The sequence below is a fragment of the Pelodiscus sinensis genome, chromosome 5 (assembly GCF_052426305.1).
Source record: "Pelodiscus sinensis isolate ZL-2025 chromosome 5, ASM5242630v1, whole genome shotgun sequence".
Classification (NCBI taxonomy): domain Eukaryota; kingdom Metazoa; phylum Chordata; order Testudines; family Trionychidae; genus Pelodiscus; species Pelodiscus sinensis.
This window is the reverse complement of record NC_143056.1, coordinates 49,372,856-49,384,234: the sequence shown is the minus strand read 5'-3', so window position 1 is coordinate 49,384,234 and position 11,379 is coordinate 49,372,856. Positions and strand designations below refer to the sequence as shown.

At 42.8% G+C, this 11,379-nt stretch overlaps 1 protein-coding gene across 5 annotated transcripts in view; it reads left to right on the top strand.

The window, feature by feature from the left end:
• The window catches only part of NPAS3 (neuronal PAS domain protein 3), an 888,615-nt gene that overhangs the window by 538,478 nt on the left and 338,758 nt on the right, over window positions 1-11,379 (top strand). The window lies entirely within an intron of this gene.

The window sequence follows — 11,379 nt, the reverse complement described above, 5'->3', positions numbered from 1 at the left end:
TAAAACATGGTTTAATTGGTTGAAGCAGAATCATGTAGCCATATTCAACCTGCTATTGGCCAGGCGATATGCTTGGTAATAGGCAAAGCTAAGCTCAAAATTGTCTTGAGATCACAAATTCCTAGAGTCCAACTACAATCTTTTTCCTTTGAAACTCCAAGGACATATTCCCTAGAAAATTCTGGAGGAAAGCCCACTGATAACTCAAAAGATAAAATAACATATGAGTTATTAAATGGTTTCTCCACAGAAGTGGGATTAATTTCCATATCCCATATGTACCCATATGCACTCTGTTATCACACAAATGGAGTTTTGGCGGGCCAGTTACAAATCAGTTAGTACAATTAAATTAAAAGTGTCTGGACTGTAGTTCAGGACTGCTAGCCAACATACTTTAAAATAATAAAATCTAAAAAAGTCAAATTAAAATCTACTCTCCATTTCCAACCTGATATTATTTCATAACCCTTGTTATTCTGAATATATATATCAGAACATGCATCAAAATAAATTATCATTCAGCCTTGACCTTCAGTAATAGTATAATCCCCAATTGTTCCTATCTAAATAGCCAGGAAAAGAGCATAAGAGGAAATTACTTCTGCTATAGAAAATGTCTCACTGTAGTGGGGTTTTCACTCATCATTAATTTTAGAAGTAGGGTGTGAAAAGCTACTGTAATTCTTACTTTACTTTGACAATGACTATGCAAGACTTTGCTTCGATCCTTTCGATCATTTTGAGTCTTTCATGTAATTTTGGCATAGTTTGTTGGTAACCACATATACACTCTCCACGGTAGCTAGAATATGTTGTACAAATAAAAATAAGGAATATTTCATCGCCTGTCTTTCCCAGTTTTTACCCAGGTTAAATATAATTCTTGCATTTGGAAGCATTAAATCAGCTCATTGAAAATGAGAAACATTCTAAGGGTATCATGAGAGAACTTTTAAAGTATTCATTTTGGTGCTTCAGTATAGAATTTTAAGGAGCGAGTGATTCCAAATGATATTACTGTTATTTCTTAGGATTTTAGGATGTTGTAATCAGTAGAATATATGGCTCCAAATTGTAGAACCTCAGAACACAGGCTGACATTTTCAAACATTTTGTTACTTGTGAGGAGGAAGAGCATCATGCCTTTCTCTGTGATATGTTTTCTCTCTGTGGGCCTAATAAAGAAATATTCGTACAACAATAAGCAAAGGAAGATGTTGAGATTGCTGTCCTTCAGGAGGATTAAAATGACAGCTGGAAGTGAAAGCAAATAGAGCTTGAGAAAGTTAAGTCTTTTCATTTGCTCATGAAATATGGACTCTTTTGGCTACGTGTAGATAGTGGGACTATTTCGGGATACTTTCCAGTATCCTGAAATAGCAATTCTATTTTGGGATACTTTCCAGTATCCCGAAATAGCAATTCCATGTCTTTAAACACATTCGTTGTTTCGAAATATATTTCAAAATAACGGGCATGCTATTCCGGCATCCTTGTAACTCTCGATCCACAAGGGTTAAGGGACGTGTCAGAATTGCACTTTATTTTGAAATTTAGCACTGTGTAGACAGCACCAAATTTTGAAATAAGCTATTTCAAAATTACCTTGAAATAAGCTACACAATTTGCATACCACAAATTGCATAGCTTATTTCGAGATAAGGGTGCTGTGTAGCTTCTCGTTAACTTTTTTTGTCCATTGAATGTATAAGACAGCCATAGTACCTCTGTCCTGATGTTTGATTGCAGCTCTATTTCTTGTTAAGAAAAAACAGACTTTTCTCTCACTTTTTATTACCTTCTAGGTGGAAACAAGTCTTTTAAGCTTTCCTCTACATCTGGGATTCCATTCCATGTCTTGTCATTCAGTTTTGCTCATTCTGGTGATGTGCCTCACAAGTTTGTAATTGTCCGGTTCTGTTTTGAAAACTCATTCCCTATCCGTGACCTTCTTTTTCCAGTGAATACCAAAAATACCTCTTTCGTTGCACTCATTCATGTTATTGTACTTATGTTATTCTTCTCTGTCTCACATTGATAAACACTTACTGTGGGTACGTATAGGAAATAATAGTAAGTAAATCCCATTGTTAAATATTTGTTAAATTACATACCTACACAATTGTCACGCATCTGACATAACATACATGCTGATGGCCTTCTCCCACATTCTCACAGCCCAGACTCAATGTCATGGTCTGTAGTTGCAGCTCATGGCTGAATAGACAGACACACATACTTTTGTCTTGTTGCTGCCTCTGCTGGAACTAAGCCAAGAAGGAGCAGGCAAGAGGTGCAGCAGCCAGCAAAGGCAATGATGTCAGGGATATACGCTAAGAGGGACATCTAGTAAGCAGCCAACAGCCCACCTACCTCTTCCAGGTGCACTCCTGAAAACTCTTAGCTGCTGGCAGCTTCCACCCAGATAACCCCTGACAAACTTCAGTTACTCTCAGCTTCTATCCAGACACTTTCACAAACACACATTTCTTTTGCTATAGCCAAGCTTTTCCCAGATAACTTTTCCATTCAGCCCCTTTAATGGCCTCCAGCTCCCTCAGTATTCCAGCAAACTTCACCACAAACTGAATTTTCTCACACTCCCCCAGCCAGAACTACAGGGCTATGTCCTAATCCCAATATTGGGACATGGAACATTAATTTTAAGATAAAAATAGCCATATGCAAATTATTTGTTAATATGCAAATTGTTTAATAAACTGAGGTCACATAGGGTATGTCTACACTACAGAGTTAGTTCGAACTAACTTAGTTCGAATTAGTTAATTCGAACTAAGCTAATTCGAACTAACGCGTCTAGAACTAAAAACTAGTTTGAATTAGCGTTTTGCTAATTCAAACTAGCATGTCCACATTAAGTGGACCCTGAACAGGGCTTAAGGATGGCCGGAAGCAGTGCCGGCAGGACATCAGAGGAGGACTTAGAGCGTGGAGATGCTGTCTCAGGCTAGCCGAGGGCTGTGCTTAAAGAGACCCGACCCCCACCCTGGACAGACAGTTCTCAGGGGTGCCCCGCTTGAAAACCAGTCCTGGCTTGGACTGCCCGGAGTGCCCACACTGGGCACATCACACCACTCGGCCATCAGCCCGGCTGCACTTGCCGCAGGCTGCCATCTGGGGAGAGGGGGCAATTGGGGGGGCTGCAGGAGAGCTTCCACCCCCAGAAGCCCGCAGAGCCAGCCCAGTCCTCCCCATCGGGGGCTCGTACCCCATTCCTCCCTCACCTCCTTCCACTTACCCTTCCCTAGCCCCTTTTCTTGATGTACAAAATAAAGGACAATTGTGTTCAAAAATGGAATCTGTCTTTATTGAACAAAACTGGGGGAGACTGGGAAAAGGAGGTGGGAGAGGGGAAGAGAGAGGCTGGGAGAGGGGAGGGCAACTAAAATGATCAGGGGTTGGGAACAGGTCCCATACGAAGAGAGGCTAAAGAGACTGGGACTTCTCAGCTTAGAAAAGAGGAGACGGAGGGGGGACAGGATAGAGGTCTCTAAAAGCAGGAGTTGGGTGGAGAGGGTGCATACAGAAAAGTTCTTCATTAGTTCCCATAAAGAAGGACTAGAGGACACCAAAGGAAAGGAATGGGTAGCAGGCTTCAAACTAGTAACAGAAAGTTCTTCTTCACAAAGCAAAGAGTCAACCTGTGGAACTCCTTGCTGCAGGAGGCTGTGAAGGCTACAACTAGAACAGAGTTTAAAGGGAAGTGAGATCAAGTCATGGAGGTTGGGTCCATGGAGTGGTATTAGCCAGGGGGTAGGAGTGGTGTCCCTGCCCAAGGTTTGTGGAAGGCTGGAGAGGGATGGCACGAGACAAATGGCTTGGTCACGGTCTTCGGTCCATCCCCTCCAGGGTCCCTAGGGTTGGCCACTGTCGGCAGACAGGCTACTGGGCTAGATGGACCTTTGGTCTGACCCAGGACGGCCATTGTAAGCTCAGGGTCGGGGGTCTCAGTGGACCCCCTTGATTTTCATGCACACCTGCTCCTGGGTGGCCAGGCTGGCAGCTCTCCTGCCCTAGACGGCCACTTTCCTGTGCCTAGTGCGGAGATCGTGGACAAGGTCCATGATGTCCGCACTAGCCCAGGTGGGTGCCCGCCTCTTGCGGTCCCGGGCAAGCTCCCGGGAGCCGCCAGCCTGGTCCCGGGAAGAGGGGGAGGGCTGGGGGGCATCGGGTGGGTAGCTCGATCCGTGCCAGGTGCAGGGTCTGCTGGCTGGGTGCTGGCAGGCTTGCACCTGGCATGGGCACCGTAGCCAGCCCGTGCCCCTTTAAGGGTTCCAGGGCCGGGAGGGGGGCATAGAGTTTCCCTGGTGTTGGCCAGAGTCGCCACCAGGGAAAGCTGGGGAGGGCTAGCCTCCCACTAGTTCGAATTAAGGGTCTACACAGCCCTTAATTCGAACTAGCTAGTTCGAACTAGGCTTAATCCTCGTAAAATGAGGTTTTCCTAGTTCGAACTAAGCGCTCCGCTAGTTTGAATTAAATTCGAACTAGCGGAGCGCTAGTGTAGCGCCTATTAAAGTTAGTTTGAACTAACGTCCGTTAGTTTGAACTAACTTTGTAGTGTAGACATACCCATACAGAATTACATAAAACTTGATGAGTGTATAAATTAAATATGCTCTTTGCCACAATGGGTGTCATCAGTGAAGTCTGGCATTGTCAATGGGGAAGTTTGTGCCTGCCAGATGTCAGCCAAAATTTAGAACTGTAGCTTCCCCTGCCAGGAGCTACTGTTGTGGAACAGAGTTCACCCCCAAGTCTGTTGATGAGCAGCAGCCCTGACCCACATACAACTTGCCAGTAAGAGGCTTGCTCTTGGGAAAGGAGTGTGAACCTTGCAACCAACTCATCCTTTTTCAAATTTCTCGTCCTCAAATGCTTCTCCTGTCTGTGGATGGGAGGAGACGAAGGCCTAGAACCTTTCCCAAAAAGTGAACTGAGGAGAGAGAAATTGAAGAGGAAAAAATACTGTATCTCGAAAATGTAATGAAACAAATGGTTACCTCAGAGGGCAAGAGCAATTTTAAAAAAATGCTTTGTTAAACTTGACATACTCCATATTTGTTAAATATTAAGCGGTACAATTCAGTTAATGTTTGTTTTTAAGCACTTTTCAGTTGCTCTTGTTGCCCTCCCCACCCAACCCTCCATGTACCTTTTCTGTTTTGTGAATGGTTTTTTTTTTCCTTTTTCCAGAGCAGTAGTGAGTACCCATTCCTACAGGGAACAGAAAATGATGCCAATCTGATCTTCCAAATGAGCACTCAGCTCACTGTGGGAAAGTTTACTAAAGTTTACCTTAAACCTTCTAGTTTCCATAGCAAATAATGGTGTTATTATTTCTTCAGAGAAGGGAGTTTTGTATGTTCAGCTTTGCCATCCATTGTCCAAAACCAGGAGAGAAATTCCTGGCTGTGTTAGCATTACATTTATAAGAGGCTTGCTTCATTAAATAACCCAGTTGGAGTTAATTGCCATTTAATTCTAAACAAAATATCATCTCTTCTTATAGCTGTGAGGTAGTAGAGTTCATTGATACATGTATACATTTTTAAGTAAACATTGAATAGCTAGGAGCTGAACTTCTTGACTATCAAAAAGGCAGATTAGTGTCCAAACATCCCATTAATTGTTGACAAGATACTGGTTTGAGGAGAATGGGATGAAAACGGTGTAAGGCAAGGTTAATGTCAAAGTACAATGAATGTGCAGAATTGCATCATGTGCATACAAAAATTTACACAGTGGCTCTTTTGCTGCACAGAACAGTGCAAATAATTCCAGGGTAAGCTTACTGTACCAAAGAGGTCGAGACAAGTGCAGACTTATTGAATGAGAACGCTGTTGGAGATCTAATTCCATTACTCTTAGTAGAAATCAGTGGACTGTGAGGGACTGCTCAGGCACATCAATACCTTACAAGAAAAGTGGAGGACAGTACAATATTTACATTATAAGTTCCATAGGACTTCTAAGGCTCTATGACAGAAGTTAAAATAGCTAGACAAATAGCAGCATAGTGTGTTAGCTTTTCTATGCACAGCTGCAATCGTAGAAAGCAGAACAAAACTGATTACTTACTAGATCAGTGACCATTGTGTTCAAGAGTTCAATTCAAATAAACGTCCCAAAGATTAGGGGCGGAATCCAATGTTCCCTCTAATTTTTTCCATCCATACGTGGAATACATTGTATGTGAGTTGAGGCATGTGTAGATGTGCACCACCATTGGAAACACATGTGGCTGATTGTGGGTGGCTGAGGGTCCTCTGCTAATCAGCTGGGCAGCACCTGAATCTCTCCTGGATGACTACCAAAGTGCACAGCTTAGCAGGAACACTGGTGAAGTCCATCATCCCCATAAAGTCAATGGCAAAAGTCCCATTGACAGTGGTATGAAATAATATTAATATCTCTGTTTTACATAAGGGAAAACTGAGGTGTGACGTGGTCCTAAGACCAACAGTGAGGCATTGGCAGAGCTGTGAATAGAACCTAATCTCAGATCTGATTCCCCCTTACATTTATAGGAGGAAAATTATCTGTGACTGTAGAATATCCAAGTAATCAGCTTTCTATATATGTGAATAACACTCCCCCCCCCCCACCACCACACACACACTGTAGTATAACCCTTATGTTTATCAAGAAAAATGATATAATTGTTCTCTTAGAATTCCCAGCATATTGACAAGATTCACTTTACTTGTAATACACCAGGCCTGATTTCCCCCTTTGGGTCAGATCTTGCTCCCATACAATTTAATGGCAAAACTTCTACTGATTTCAGTGGCACAGGTTCCACTTTATTCCACTGTTTTATACTGATGTGACTCCAGAGTCTTAAAATTGAAATTCCTTTGGTGTAAACTAATACCATACAATGAGAAATATTTTAGCAATTCAAAGTAGTAAAGGGATATTGTTTTCTGTGACTAGCTGCTATTTAAAGGAATTACAGGGTCAGCGAACAAGGAAGAGGAAATGTATCATTCCTTGACTCTGGAGTTGTGAAAGCCTTTTCAAACCTCAGTTCTAACTTGCAAGAGAAGAGCAGATATAGGTGTTTGATCAGTTTCTGTTTGATATATGATAGGTGTGAGCGCCCATGCAATTGCTAAAGATAGCAGTTGGCTCGTGGTAAATGATCAGAGTGGGATCTTCCTTGACTATTTTGTAGGTGTTTTTTCATCTTGGACAGCCTTCTGATGTTCAAGAAGTCACTTAAGCATGTAAGAAGCAGAGTTTAATGAGCTGGAACCGTCTACATGAGCTAATGCTCTGGCAAATTGTTGACCCACCTAGCCTTATCCAGAATATTTTTAGCTTGTATAAAGTGGATAATTGGTGTGAGATTTGACATGCCGTATCTAACTATTTGTTTTATTTTCCTCATGGAGAAGTCACAAAAATGTTCAGATATGCTGTGTAACAGAATTCCCCTTACTGCGGAGCATTTGTTATATTGATAAGTATGGCTCAGTTTTGATTTCAGAATACTTCACAAATGAATAGGGTCTTCATATCTATTTCACTGCATTACATTTAATGTAATCCTTGGTTATTTCTGTCCTCCTCCCCACCCTCCCTTTTTTAATTTGAGGATTGATACAGGAACAGAATCATTTACATTGTAAATAACATAACAACTGCTCATTAGTGTGATCACTTTTGCTTGCTTTCAACAGGTTTGATTAGTTTTAGTCACTGACCATTTAAAAACTGACATTTAATCAATAGGGAAGCTAAAATACTGAATGAGATTGATGAGGAAAGAGCTGGTAGATCCTTGGTAATTAAAAATTACTAAAGGTTTCCTTTAGATGGTATAGGGCAGTGATTCTCAAACTTATTTGCTCACATCCCCCTTCTTTCGGTCTGTAGTAGTTTACTACCTCGCTCTCTGCTACACAAGGACATACAGCATGCCAATCATTTTTAAAAAACCATACCTCTCACTAAAAATTAAAAACAGCAAAGCATTGATTCAAACAGATCCAGAGGTCCATTGTAATAAGAGGAAAACCAAAACTGCAGTTGTGGTCGATACTGACAATTAAATGTGCACCCCACGTGGTAGCAAATGGATTAACATACGGATGGCAAAAACTCTAACTAATGCTGTGCAAGCTTAACTGAAATCTGTCAAAATGCACAGTGCCATCTACAGTTAAATGCATAGTGCTTTCTGAGGACCTGATATGTCTAGAGGACTCCATTGTGCTAATTATTCACTGTTGTGGGTAAAATGTGGGCAGTAAGGTTTTTTTTTCCCCTAAAGCTTCTCATGCTCCCCACAGAGATGATGCATAGTGGGAAGGTCACGACTCTCCCGATAATTTACTGCTTGGCTGATACTGAGCATGCTCAGTAACACTAAAAGCAGCTGCCCTCTACACTCACTGTCGGCAAGTACAGGTCATCTCTGCTCCCTCAAACATTCCATGTCCCTTTAGAGAGTCCATGCCCCAATTTGGGAACCTCTGCTAGAGGATGCTACTATGATCTCCTGCTGATCATACAGGCAATCTCCTGATAAATGAAGGAACCATATTCCAATACAGGGCTGGGCAATAATTTTTGATGGGTGAGGAGCATTCAAAGGATTTGGTAAATGATCAAGGGTTGCACTGATATTAATGTAGGAGATGTGAGATCTGGGATGGAAGATGGGTGCAGGAAGGAGCTTAGGTGCAAATTGGGGTGCAGGAAGGTTGTATGTTCTGGAAGGGCGTTTGGGTGAAGGGGGGTTGTAAGCTGGAGCAGGAGGGGATGCAGGGACTGGGAGTGGGTGTGGGTATGGGCGGAGGAGAGGATTTTGACCTGGAGGGGAGGGGTGTAATAAGGGGTTCAGGGTCTGAACCTGGGGTAGTGGTGCAGGGGGTTTGGCTGTGATCTGGGGCAAAGGATTGGGGTGCAGAGTCTGGGAGAGGATATGAGTGCAGGAGAAGATTCTGGGCTGGAGAAAGGGTTCAGGGTCTGGGAGGGGTTTGTGACTTGAGGTCAGGGTATAGAAGGGGTATAGGGATTTGGGTTGACACTTGGGGCAGAAGATTGGGGTACAGGGTGTAGGAGGGGTACAGGGATTTGGGTTGTGAATTGGGGCAGAAGATTGGGGTACAGGGTTATTGAGGGTTTGGGGGAGAGAGGGACTGGGGTGCCAGAGGCAAGCTCTGGTCTGGAGGTGCTTACCTACGCGGCTCCTGGCCAGAAGCCCAGCAGTACCTTCAGGCTTCCCTGTCTTTCACACTGCTGCATGCTGCTCAAAACGGCATGCTGTGGGGGGCCATGTGTGTGTCTGAACACCGCAAGCCCTCGTGTGCTGCCTGTCCTGCAAATATGTCCCATGCAGCTCCCATTGGCCAGTTTTCAGCCAATAGGGGCTGTGAAATTGTGTTGGGGCAGGAACGATGTGTGAAGCTTCTTTCTCTCCTACAGCATGCAGCAGTGCTCAGAGAAGCACAGGACTCCTGCAGCCAACCACTTTGAGCAGCATGTGGGGGCGGAGCAGGCAGGGAACCTGCCCAAGGTTCCCACGGGGCTGTGGGCCATATTTTGCCCACCCTTGCTCCAATAGCTGCTAACCTCCAGTATTTTACCTATCACAATGAATAAGGAATAAGCACTTCATATAAACTTCTTCATGCCAATCATTCCTTCTCAAATTATTATGTAGAGCTTTTGCAAGCTTGTCAAAATACTGTATAGGTGTTTAAAATGTAGTAATTTGGGCGATTTATTTTATAGAATGTCAAATATTTTTCTTTCTACAATGTTTTTATTCATTATGAAAATGTAATATTGTCCCTACTGTTATCATCATATGATTTTCACATACATATCCAGATTACATTATAAATATTGTGTAAAAGTTTGGTACCTAGGCACATGAGATAATATTTGTTATATAAAAACTATAGTAATGCTACCAAAAATCTTGATTGGAGAGAACTGGTGGTTTAAGCTACAGGTTCAGACTCTCTAAAGCACTCTGGAGAAGGATGAAGTCGTGAATGAGTCAAGTCAGCTCTTCATTCTGAGTGCCATTCATATTATGAGGTTTGGGTGCATTGCAGGGATTCTCAATGTTCTTCTTTCTGAAGCTTCCCTTACATGTTCTAAACACTCCATGGCCCAGCTGTGCCACAACAACCATTTTTCTGCATACAAAAGTCACGGCTGGCATTAGGGGACAGCAAAGAAGGTGATTATTTCATGCCACAGCGGGCACTTCAAAGCTAAGTTGCTCAGGCTTTGTCTTCAGCACCTGGTGGTGAGACTCGGGGTTTTCACTTTCTGCCTGGGCCCTACCTAGTCTGACATCAGGCATGCTTGGCAATAGGGGTTAAATGGCAAGCATACTGGTAAGCCTCATGCTTAGAAGCATGCTCACCAGTTAACCTGGCCTTGACAGTTAACTCCGGCAGTGGCCAGCCAAGCAGGGCAAGAGCAGCCACGTTGGGACCTGGGTTAAAACAGTTAACCAGTTAAGTGGTATCATTTAACTGGTTAACCATTTTAACATCCCTAATTGGCAGACCCTCTGAAATATGCTCAACAACCCGTGTCTCCCAGAAGGCTATGGACTACTGCTTGAAACCACCATATTGGATGAAAATCTTTACCTACATACTGCCTATTTTGTATGGGCATTGACAATTTCAACACAATATTTTGTTAGAAAAGTGCTTATTGTTGGGATTGACCCTGAGACCATTTTTAAATGGCTAATCCAAAACACCTTGTCCTGTTCTGTATCAAGTTATCTGAGATCCAAAATACTCAGTTTGACTTCAGATTTCATCGCTCAAGTTCCTTTATTTGGCGCACAGCAAACTTAGGCTGAATTAATCAGACTAAATCAGGGAGTGGTTTAGGGCGGCGATGGGAAATTTAGGCTAGAAAAATGGGCTGCATGAGGGTAGCAAAATTGCCATAACCAAGATGTTCTTCCAGGATAGAGTAATTTTGCTAACTGCAATTGTGTACCCTAGAATTTGCAGAGGTGTGCTGATTGAACTGTAGCAGTGCTTTGGATACAGAGAGAGCATGTGGCTCTCTCAGTCAGTGTTGTGCACAGTGAATATGCTCTTAATTTATGTGCATGTCACTTTAGTAATACTGGTAGGAAAAAAACGATGTGGACAGGAACCAGAAGAATCTATCAACTCTGTGCGTCCACAAAAGTAACCAAAATGTCTCGTGGGCCAAACATAGAACCCTATTATGCTGCAGGTTGCCTACCACTGGTTCCACACTGGTACCACACATCCAAAATTACACTGAAAACCTCTTCCTTTATTTACATTTATATGTTACATTGTATTTATTACACATTTTAGGGATTGTATCACACAT